Source organism: Ailuropoda melanoleuca, chromosome 11 (assembly GCF_002007445.2).
Source record: "Ailuropoda melanoleuca isolate Jingjing chromosome 11, ASM200744v2, whole genome shotgun sequence".
In the NCBI taxonomy this organism is placed as follows: Eukaryota; Metazoa; Chordata; class Mammalia; order Carnivora; family Ursidae; genus Ailuropoda; species Ailuropoda melanoleuca.
In genome coordinates this window covers 34,107,079-34,116,833 of record NC_048228.1, presented here as the reverse complement: position 1 = coordinate 34,116,833, position 9,755 = coordinate 34,107,079, and positions in this window count along the sequence as shown.

The window sequence follows — 9,755 nt, the reverse complement described above, 5'->3', positions numbered from 1 at the left end:
AACTGTTGACTTCGAATTACTAGAGGTAGCTTGTTGAAAGTCCTTTAACAATTATTAGGTAAACTTATAAGTCAAAGTTTGTATATTTTGGTGTATTTTATCAATGGGATGAGTGTACTCTTTCTTGAGAAGATATGATATAATGAGCATTGGAATTCAGTGTGAGTAATTTTACATTCTGAGTCTCAGTTTTTCCACCTGCAAAGTGGGAATGTCAGTTCTTCAAGGTTTTGATGAAGGTTACAGACACAAAGAATTTAGCACTATGAGGTCCAATAGGTTGCAAGTATTACTGATGATAAGAACAGTTTATTTTTTTCTTGACATATGTTGCTTATTTAAGTTATTAGCAAAAGGAAAATACAACAATGTGATATGTTTAAAATAAAAATATTCCTCTACAAGAAATAATCGTCTTCCTTTATCATCTAAGACATGAAAAGATTAAGAAATGAGAAATAATGAGTCATAATGTCCAAAACTGAAAAAAATATTTTCACCTTCTCAAAAAGGACACTTACAAACTTCCCATTCTTTGGCTTTAGACTGTACTTTGGTGTTTATAATCAATCCCAGCACAGGGACTCTCTGTCTGTAGTACTGGGCCATTTCAGTCCTTAATGAAGCTTTATCCTGATGCTTTTTCAATATTTGAATAATAAATTTATATGAAGTGGACTCTTCACCATGTTGTGTGTAGGCTTCCCAAGAAGAAATACATGCATACGTTCTTAGAGAAAATGTGAGTTCTTTTCTTCTTTTTTTATTTCGCAAATTTGGGAAACACATTTAAGTAGCAAGCCAATAAAGAGCAGCTGAGACTTTCCCACGTAAGCAGAAATTGAAATTGGCTTTCTCTAATTGGTGAGAAAGAGATGCTCTTTACTCAGTGCTCAGGAACTGGGTTCACTTGCTGTTCTCTAGCTGGAGTCTCACACGACTTCAGGCGAAATTTCTTGGTGCCTTTCCATTCCTATAAAATGGCCATCTGAGAACCCCCAGTAGAAGGCAAAATGTAAATGGAAGGTATTAATCTGAAGAAAGGCGAGAATGGCAGAGAGAACCTACTGCTGTGTGGCATAGTCAGGAATGGATAACAACATAAAGTGGGCTGAGCTACAATATTTGAGTCCCTCAGCGAAATATGCTACTCAAGGTAAACAGTCCATTTCTGTTGTCTTTGGCAGTTCTTGAGAACCTTGTCATGTTAATGTAGTTATTGAAATTGAATTTGGAAATTGTAATGTTACTCTCATATTTCACTTTAAAACAGTGCTGCTAACTCCCACCTTGAAAGGGCTCACATATATCTCATAAGCAGGGCACTGCTAATATTTTAGTAACCCCACAAGAAGGAGAGTGAAATGAAATACTGTACAAGCACAACCGACCTGCATTTTCTTTTCCCAACTTGCTTGCCGTGAGATGCATAACGTAAAAATAACCCACTACCCAGTTCTCTTTACAAATGTGCAAATGGTGCTCATTGTGCGTCAGAGATCACCCTGGGTCTCTGTGACCTTGGCAACATTTCAGGGATCACGTTTTCACATGGATCAACTGTTTTTGAATAGTTTCTCCAATGTATTGGCACAGACCAGCTTTTCTTAAACAGTAAGCATTTATTCCTCTTTTCCTACCTATTTTCCCTCACCAAACATAGCCATTATGGCCCTTATAAAAAAGAGAGGAGGAGAGAGAGAGAGAAAGAGAGAGAGCAGGAGAGAGAGAAACGACCATTTATGTAGAAATTTCTACATATAGTCTCGGGGCAATGTTGTGATACCCGATTTTGGTTCACATTTGTCCCTTTTTTTATTTTAAAGGATTGGCTCTTTAAGGATTTCCTCTTGGGAAGAGTTTATATTGCTTATTGCCCCCAATAGAACAGTCTAAAAGATATTTATAAAACAAGATGTGTATTTCCCTTGACATATATTTTTATCATTTTTCTAATATGGAGGAGTTGTTTTGACTTTTGGTTATTTGGGAATTATTTGAAGAAAGTAAATTTGTCATATTTCTTTAAACTTTTGGGTAATCTTAGGCACTGAATACTGAGAGAGGCTGTTAGGTCTTTTTGTTTTTTGTACTTACATGTTTTAGCATACTTCTTTTTTTATAATAATATTTTTTTATTATATTATGTTAGTCACCATACAGTACATACCTGGTTTTTGATGTAAAGTTCCATGATTCATTAGTTGCGTATAACACCCAGTGCACCGCAATACGTGCCCTCCTTAATACCCATCACCAGTCTATCCCGTTCCCCCCCCACCCGAAGCCCTCAGTTTGTTTCCCGGAGTCATAGTCTCTCATGGTTCATTACCCTTTCTGTTTACCCCCCCCTTTCTTCTTCCCTTTCTTCTCCTACTGATAACACACTCCTTAAAATGGCTCTATAAAAAAGTGAATCTTTTGATCATTACTGGTTTTTAAAAATTATGTTAAATCCATGATGAAACTACTGATTTCCAACTCTTGGCTCTTTAAGGATTAGGCAGAACAGTTATTTTGTAAGTGCCATGATACAGAAGAATAATAATTAAAAATAGTATCGATGTCTTCCGTCTAATGTCCTTTAATGTAACTTCTCATTGGAGAGATTTGGCAGTATCATGTCCAACTTTGAATGTAAACAAGCATCACAAAAGTCTCTTTTTCTCTTGGTTTTACAGTTGTATAGCTGGTCTGAAGTTGAAAATGTGTTTGTTCTTGAAAGAAAAATATCTCTCATAGCTTAGATTAATGGTGCTTCAAGACATGTTTATTCAAAGATGGCAGCAAAGAGGTGAGGAGGCTAAATGCTCCACATTAGAGATCATTGTGTCATATACAACAGATGTAGCCAGTGGACTGTTTATGTAGCTGCCTTCAATTTTTCTTTGATTTATAACCTATGAGAAAACTGAAGTGTTTGTCTCTATTTTTCTTTTTTTAAAAAAATAGTGAGATTTTAGACAAACATTGTTAATTCTAAAGATCAATTCGTGAAGAAGGTTGAGCCTGCTCTACTCCAGCTTTGATGTTAAATTATATATTCAGGTTCTTTTAAGAGGTGCTTCATTAGGCAGCTGGATAAAGCAAGGGAAATTATCTTGATTTTTGGTATCTTATTGGTAGTTTGCAGGTGTATATGTATATATAATCCCATTAGTTAAATTTGAACATAGGGCACTTCAAAGTAATCATTGAAAAATATTCTGATATTTATGAGGTATGTGACTTTTGTCTTTTTTGAAGGGTATCAAAAATAGTCCCATATATAGCATTTAAGTTTTAAATAAAGCAGTCAGGATTTTCCCTAAACTTTTATGTTTCTTTGTGTTCGATTGCTAGAAATCATCATATGAACATTCTAAAATAGGTAAAAGTGATTGCATTATAGGCTTTGTCTAATGCTGAAGTGTGATATAGACATACCAATCATAAAGGAAAGGAAATGAACTTGTCTGTGGTTATCTGTAGGCTTCCCGAGGAGTGCTTCTGATTGGCATTCGAGTTGAATTCTACTGGTAACCTAAATGTATTTTTCAGTTTATGTTTTTGTGACCACTCTCACTTGTATGACTTTTTAGATGTAACCAGCAATCTTTTAAGAAGGGCACCAGTAAAGACTTTCCACTTCCAGAGATTTTTTATATAATGACGTCGTGGTTAAAAGCTCTTTGGGGAGTTGTAAAAAAATATATCTTCACTAATACTAAAAGATGAAAATGAATAATACCTATCTTTAGAGGTTTGAAAAAAAATATTTATCTTCTTGCTATGTTGAAGTTGATATAACTTTTCAAATTAGTGGCATATATATCTGTGCATGTGTATGTAGCCCATGAGTGCAGTATTCTTGATAGTTAAATCTAGTCTTGATAAACAAACATCTGTCCAGTACAAAAAGAGAAAAGTTTGGGAACGGAGTTTTTTTAATTGACATCTGATAGTTGGTTTTATGTAGTTGATCTTTTGATGCTCTGAATTTGCTGTATCTAAATCTGAAAGTTCAAAATTACCTCTAATTTGAGCATGATCTTTTTTTAACCAGCTAATAGTGATTATCATTTCTTTGATTATATTCTACTGTTAGGAATTTATCAAGCTCAAAACTGCTACAAAAAAAAAAAAAGCTCCGTAGAGTGTATTACAAATATAAAATGCCTATGAATTGATTCCACAATCTAAATGAGAGTGTAAACATTTTGAAAGAACAAACGAACCCATAACTATGTAACTATAATACACTTTCTGGCATACTTTAAGTTATGCTGTCTTCAGAGTTTTGCCAGAGTTATTTTTTCTTTTGTCCCAGTAAGTGAAATTATAGCTACAAACAAATACTTGGCAAAAAGTGTTGTCTTTTCGAATATGAGAGTATATTATGAAATAGTTAAGCACCAACGCTAAGATATTATTGTATGCAGATGCTTGGGCCAATAAATTAATATCAACTGTATACTGAATCAAAAATCAGTGAAATGAAGAGATGGCACTGATTTGAAAGATCAGGTATCTTTTGCTATTTTTGGTTATGTGTAGTAGGCAATATTTATAAAAGTGTGACTTATTTATACCTTGGCTTACTCATGAATCTGAAAAGGTTATAGGGAAACCTGAGATATTTTATCTGATAGGATTTCCATACTTAAATATCAGCCAGTCAGAACAGGTTTTGAGGCCTCAACCTTTTTTTTTTTTTTTAAAAGCTTTCTGATAAGGAGAACTGCCACTCCCCACGGCGAAGCCTGGCTCTGCGCCGTTCCATCACAGACTTGGGGGGATTCCGCCCAGTCTGAAAGGGCACGATGTGGCTTTTGTCCCAGCTCTTCCTGCTTATGTAGGATGACCTTGAGTGGACTCAAAGACTTGTGCTTCCAGTGTAAATAAGTGATAGTAATATCTTTTCCAGCATGACTCACAGAGATTCAAAGTCATTGTAGATGATGTGATACATTTGAAGGTATTTGGAAATTTTGGCTGGTAAGGTATTATTCTTGTGTCTTCTAAACACCCAGAAAACTGGAACATTTGTGCCTGCCAACAACCCCCTTTTTCAGCAGCCCCCACCTTCAGAGTGTCGTGTGTATTTTAGTAAAACGGCTTAACAAAATTGTTCTTTCAATTTTAAATTGAAAAAGGAGGAAAAAAAAAGGAAAAAGTCTGCTATAATTCTGTATATTTTTTCTGGTCTTTTAAAAATGCATTTTAAGTAAAAAAAGCAGTAGTGTATATACTATTTTGTATGTTGCTTTTTACATGTATTATACATTTTTTCCCCAGATTTTTTTGTTCATTATTTTGGCTGGATGTCTCAGATATTCAGCCAAGGTGATATACTGTGGTCTACATAACTCTTCTTCTATCTTTGGAGATTTAGATTGCTTCTAGTTTTTTACCTTATAGGTAGGTGCTATAAGGAACATCTTAACCTATAAATTTGATCTGATTTTGGCATGCATTCTCAATTCTTGTTCTTAGCAGTGGAGTTCCTGAATCTAGGGGTAAGAGTATTTTAATGCTCTTCATAATTACTGAGAAGTTATTTTTTGGAAGACTTTAAATACAGATTAAAGTTGCCCCTGGGCTAGGCTTCCTCTTGGCTTTTCACACTTGAAACACTCCTCCTTTTTCTAGGCCTGGTCTTTCAAAAACCCTTTCCTAGATTCCCCCCAGCACACTTGAAGAGGGTCGCTCACTTTCCCCAAGTGGTGGGGGACCCCTCATCCCTGTTTTATTAATTTAAATAGAAATTCGATTTATTACCCCGAGATGATAACAAATATAGTTGTGTAGTTTCCTGAGGCTGCTGTAATAAATTACCACATCTTGGTGGCTTAAACAACAGAAATTTATTTTCTCCCATTTCTGGAAACCAGAAATGTAAAATCAGTATCCTAAGTTGAAATTGAGGTATCAGCAGGGCTGCATTTCTCCAGATGTTCCAGGAGAGAATGTTTTCATTGTTCTTCCAGTTTCCAGTGTCTGCCAACATTCCTGGATTTGTGGCTGCACCACTCTCATCTCGGCCTCCATGGTCATATTACCTCCTCCTTTTCTGTATGCGTGAAGTCTCCCTCTCCCTCTGTCTTATAATGACACTTGTGATGGCATTTAGGGTCTACCGGGATAATCTGGGATAATCTCCCTATCAAAAGATCCTGAATATAATCACATCTGCAAAGATCTTACCATGTGAGGTAACAGTCACAGGTTCTGGGTAATAGGATCTGATACCTCCGGGGAGGGGAGGGGCACCATTTAGGCCCCTATGGTAATTTGTTACTAAAATAAGGTATTTTGAATAATTACTTAGGATTTTCTTTAAATCTTATGTATTGTTTAGAGGAAAGCAACTGATACTGCTGGGAAATGATACAGTTGAATATGAAGTGTGACTATGAATGTATCTTAGTAGTGTTATCTCTCGGTTGTATTATGTGACCTACTAATAAAGGTGGTATATTTATATTTATTGAGATAAAACAAGAGTCCCTATTTTATGACTGGTATTCAACAAACTTTTTATTTGAAATGTGAAATTTCCTAATTCAAATTTATGAAAAATTGAGAGAATTTATTATAGTCACTGTCAAAGTTAATAAAGGTATTAAAACTTTTCCTGGGAATGTTTGTATTGGAATTAAGTTGGGCATTTTTTTTTCCCCTATCGGAACCTTTGATGTCAACACAGTTTTCCTGTTTATCTCTACATGGTGCCGTTGAAGTTTTAGGTATCCATTTCTGATGATCGATAGCAGGCACTGAGCTTGCTATTCAAATTGCTACTGTACAGTTCCAGAAAATAGCCGGTTGTCACTTCTAGACTCCCAGTATGAGAGAGAAGCTCAGGGAGAGTGGGAGAAAAGGCAAGGGTTAGAAATAACCTGCCAGTTCTAATCTTTAGAACCTTTGCATAAACAAGATTGGAATGAAAACACTTTTTTTTTTTTTTGTTTAAATTTGGAAACCTGTAACATATCCAATCATAACATTCCATGCTGAGTACATGGACACTTTTAGAAAGACACCACACTGTAATGCACTAGGTCCCCAAATCTGCTTCAGTACTGGCTTTGTGTGTAACTTAAACTTCGGACGTCAATTGGCTAGATGGTGTATTTTTATATTGCATCCAGTAAAATGGAAAGAAAAGGTAAAATAGCCAGCAAAATGTAGTCAGCATAGCAGTAGTAAGTTTTAAGAACATTTTACATGTTAATCAGAATGTTAGGTCTTATATTTATAATACAGAATCATAGAAGAACAATTAAAGTTTTCATATGTATATACAGATATTTAGATATTTTCAGTGCTTATTATCAGCTAAATATAATGAACATGTGCTAAAAAAGTATGGGCAGGGCTCTGAGAAAAAGAAAAGTTAACACAAAAAGCAATTTAAAATGAGCCCAACATCCTCAACCCGATCATTTTGTTCAAGAATGCAAATGTCTATAGTATTTGAGGCAATAGTTGGGATAGCAAAGAAGCTATTTGTATTATTTGAATAGTAAAAGTATTAACTGATAAGTTATTTGATTACCTCCTAGGAGATAGAAACAATTTTATTATATTGTTACGGTAAATCTTAGAATTCAGTTTAAAAAAGTAGAGAATGCTTCTAGGCAATTCAAAACATGCTCCTGGTCCACATCTCTGGAATCTGAAAGATAATTTACAAAGAAACAAACAAACAAACAAAACAAGCAAAACAAAACAAAGCCCAGAATAAAGTAGCCCTTAAAGATATCTTCTAAGACTGTCAACCCCCCGCACCCCCATGATTCTGTCCTGTGCACGTCCACATGAAAAGAAGAATGAGATCTTATAACACCAAGGGGCTGAGAGCCTGGAAATGCTTGGACTGAAGGCCAGTTAGGTATACTTTGCTATCAGTGTCTGTGTGGAGTGGTTAGGCTCATTGTAGCTTCAAACTCACAAGAGTATTCTCTTCTTCCTAGACACATTGGGCATAGAAAAGATCTAATGCTTTTTAAATTGAGTGTTGTGGCCTATTAACATGGTTATGGTATCGATTTAATGGGTCTCGAGTAACAAGATAAGGTAGAAAATATCAGAGTTTCACCTGTAAGGATAAGCATTGTTTCGTGGATTTTGTGTTTATATTCAGCAACATAATACATAGATCTTCTAATACACGGTTCTAAGATCTCTCTCAGTGGTGGGGGTGGAATGTGTAATATACCACCAGACATATTTGTGTACAGATATTGAGAGGGGGGGAGACTGGATGGCAGCTTATTACTGCTCATGGAAAAATGGGGAGGAAGCAGATACAGAATCCTCTGAAGTGGTACCCTGTATTTAACATGACTACGAGATTGTTCCTTATATTCTTGACCAGTTTCACTCTCCTGAAATCTTGGACTCAGTCAACTCAAAAAGTTGCCCATAGTCTAGGAAGTAGAATTTAAAACAGGAATGGAATACCACTTTATACAGTCAAACTGACAAAAAAATAATACCTGATATGTATAACATTGCCCTAAGTGTGGCAACAGAAGAATTATTTTCTGTTACTTTGGAAAGCAAGTTGACAAATCTTGGTAAAGTTGAAGATGTGTGTATCCTTTGACCCAGCACTTGCATGACTACGTGTCTACCCTGGAGGAAGGAACTTTGCTGCCTATGCACAAGAACCCTTGTGCACAGTGTGTTCGTCGCACCATTCAGATGGGTGGATGGATGGGTGGGTGGATGGATACAGGCAGGCTTCGATCTAGATGTAGCTCTGTACATATGTATGAATATAATATAAACATATGATCTCTGCTTTATTCAGTTTCATTTTAACAATGGAATGGTTAAGGGAGTAACCTGAAATTCTTTGATTTTTTTTTCTTTTTTCTCAATCCACTCTCTGCAGACTGGATGAGCTTGTGTGTGTGTGTGTGTGTGTGTGTGTAAAGAAAGCAACCTGACCACTCGCCTGTTGAGGAACAAATAACAAACTGAGGTTTATTTATGCTGAATACACTCTATAGCTGTTGGAATGAATGAGTTAGATCTTCCTGTACCAATGGGATATATCAAAAAAAAAAAAAGAAAGAAAGGAAGAGAAAAGAAAAAAGAAGAAAGAAAGAAAGAAAGAAAGAAAGAAAGAAAGAAAGAAAGAAAGAAAGAAAAAAAGAAAACCCACAGGGAAGATGGAAAAAAAACTGCAAAGAATTTATATAGTTTAATGCTATTGATGTAAAACTTTGACCTACAAAATACAATAGCACCTATTCTATCCAGGCATCCATACATATTAAAATGAAAAACCTAGGTGGAAATAATACTCTGAAGATTGATTATTTTTGGAGAGAGAGAGAAGGGATGATGGTGGTACTTAGGGGTGTTTTAGCTATTATCTGTAACATTCCATTTCTTGAAAAAAAAGATTCTGAAGCAAAGAGTGCAAAATGTTAATATTTGGTAAATGCGGCTAGTAAGCACATGGGTGTTATATATTTTCTCAACCTTTCTCTTTGAAATATTAACTTCAAATGTCTGTCTTATCTTTAAAAGTAGGATCCTTTAATCTTTGAGTTGTAGATTAATTTGTTGGAATTCTGTATCTCTTTGAATACATTCACTTGTGATTTAACATATTGAAGAAAATGTAAACTGTTTATATCTTAGTGGTCTCATTTGATGAGCTTTGCTATTCTAGGCTCTATTTCAGTGAAGAAATGGTTGAGTATCCTGAAATGCTTTGATTTTTTGTTCTTGCTCATTCTTTTTTTTTTTTTTTA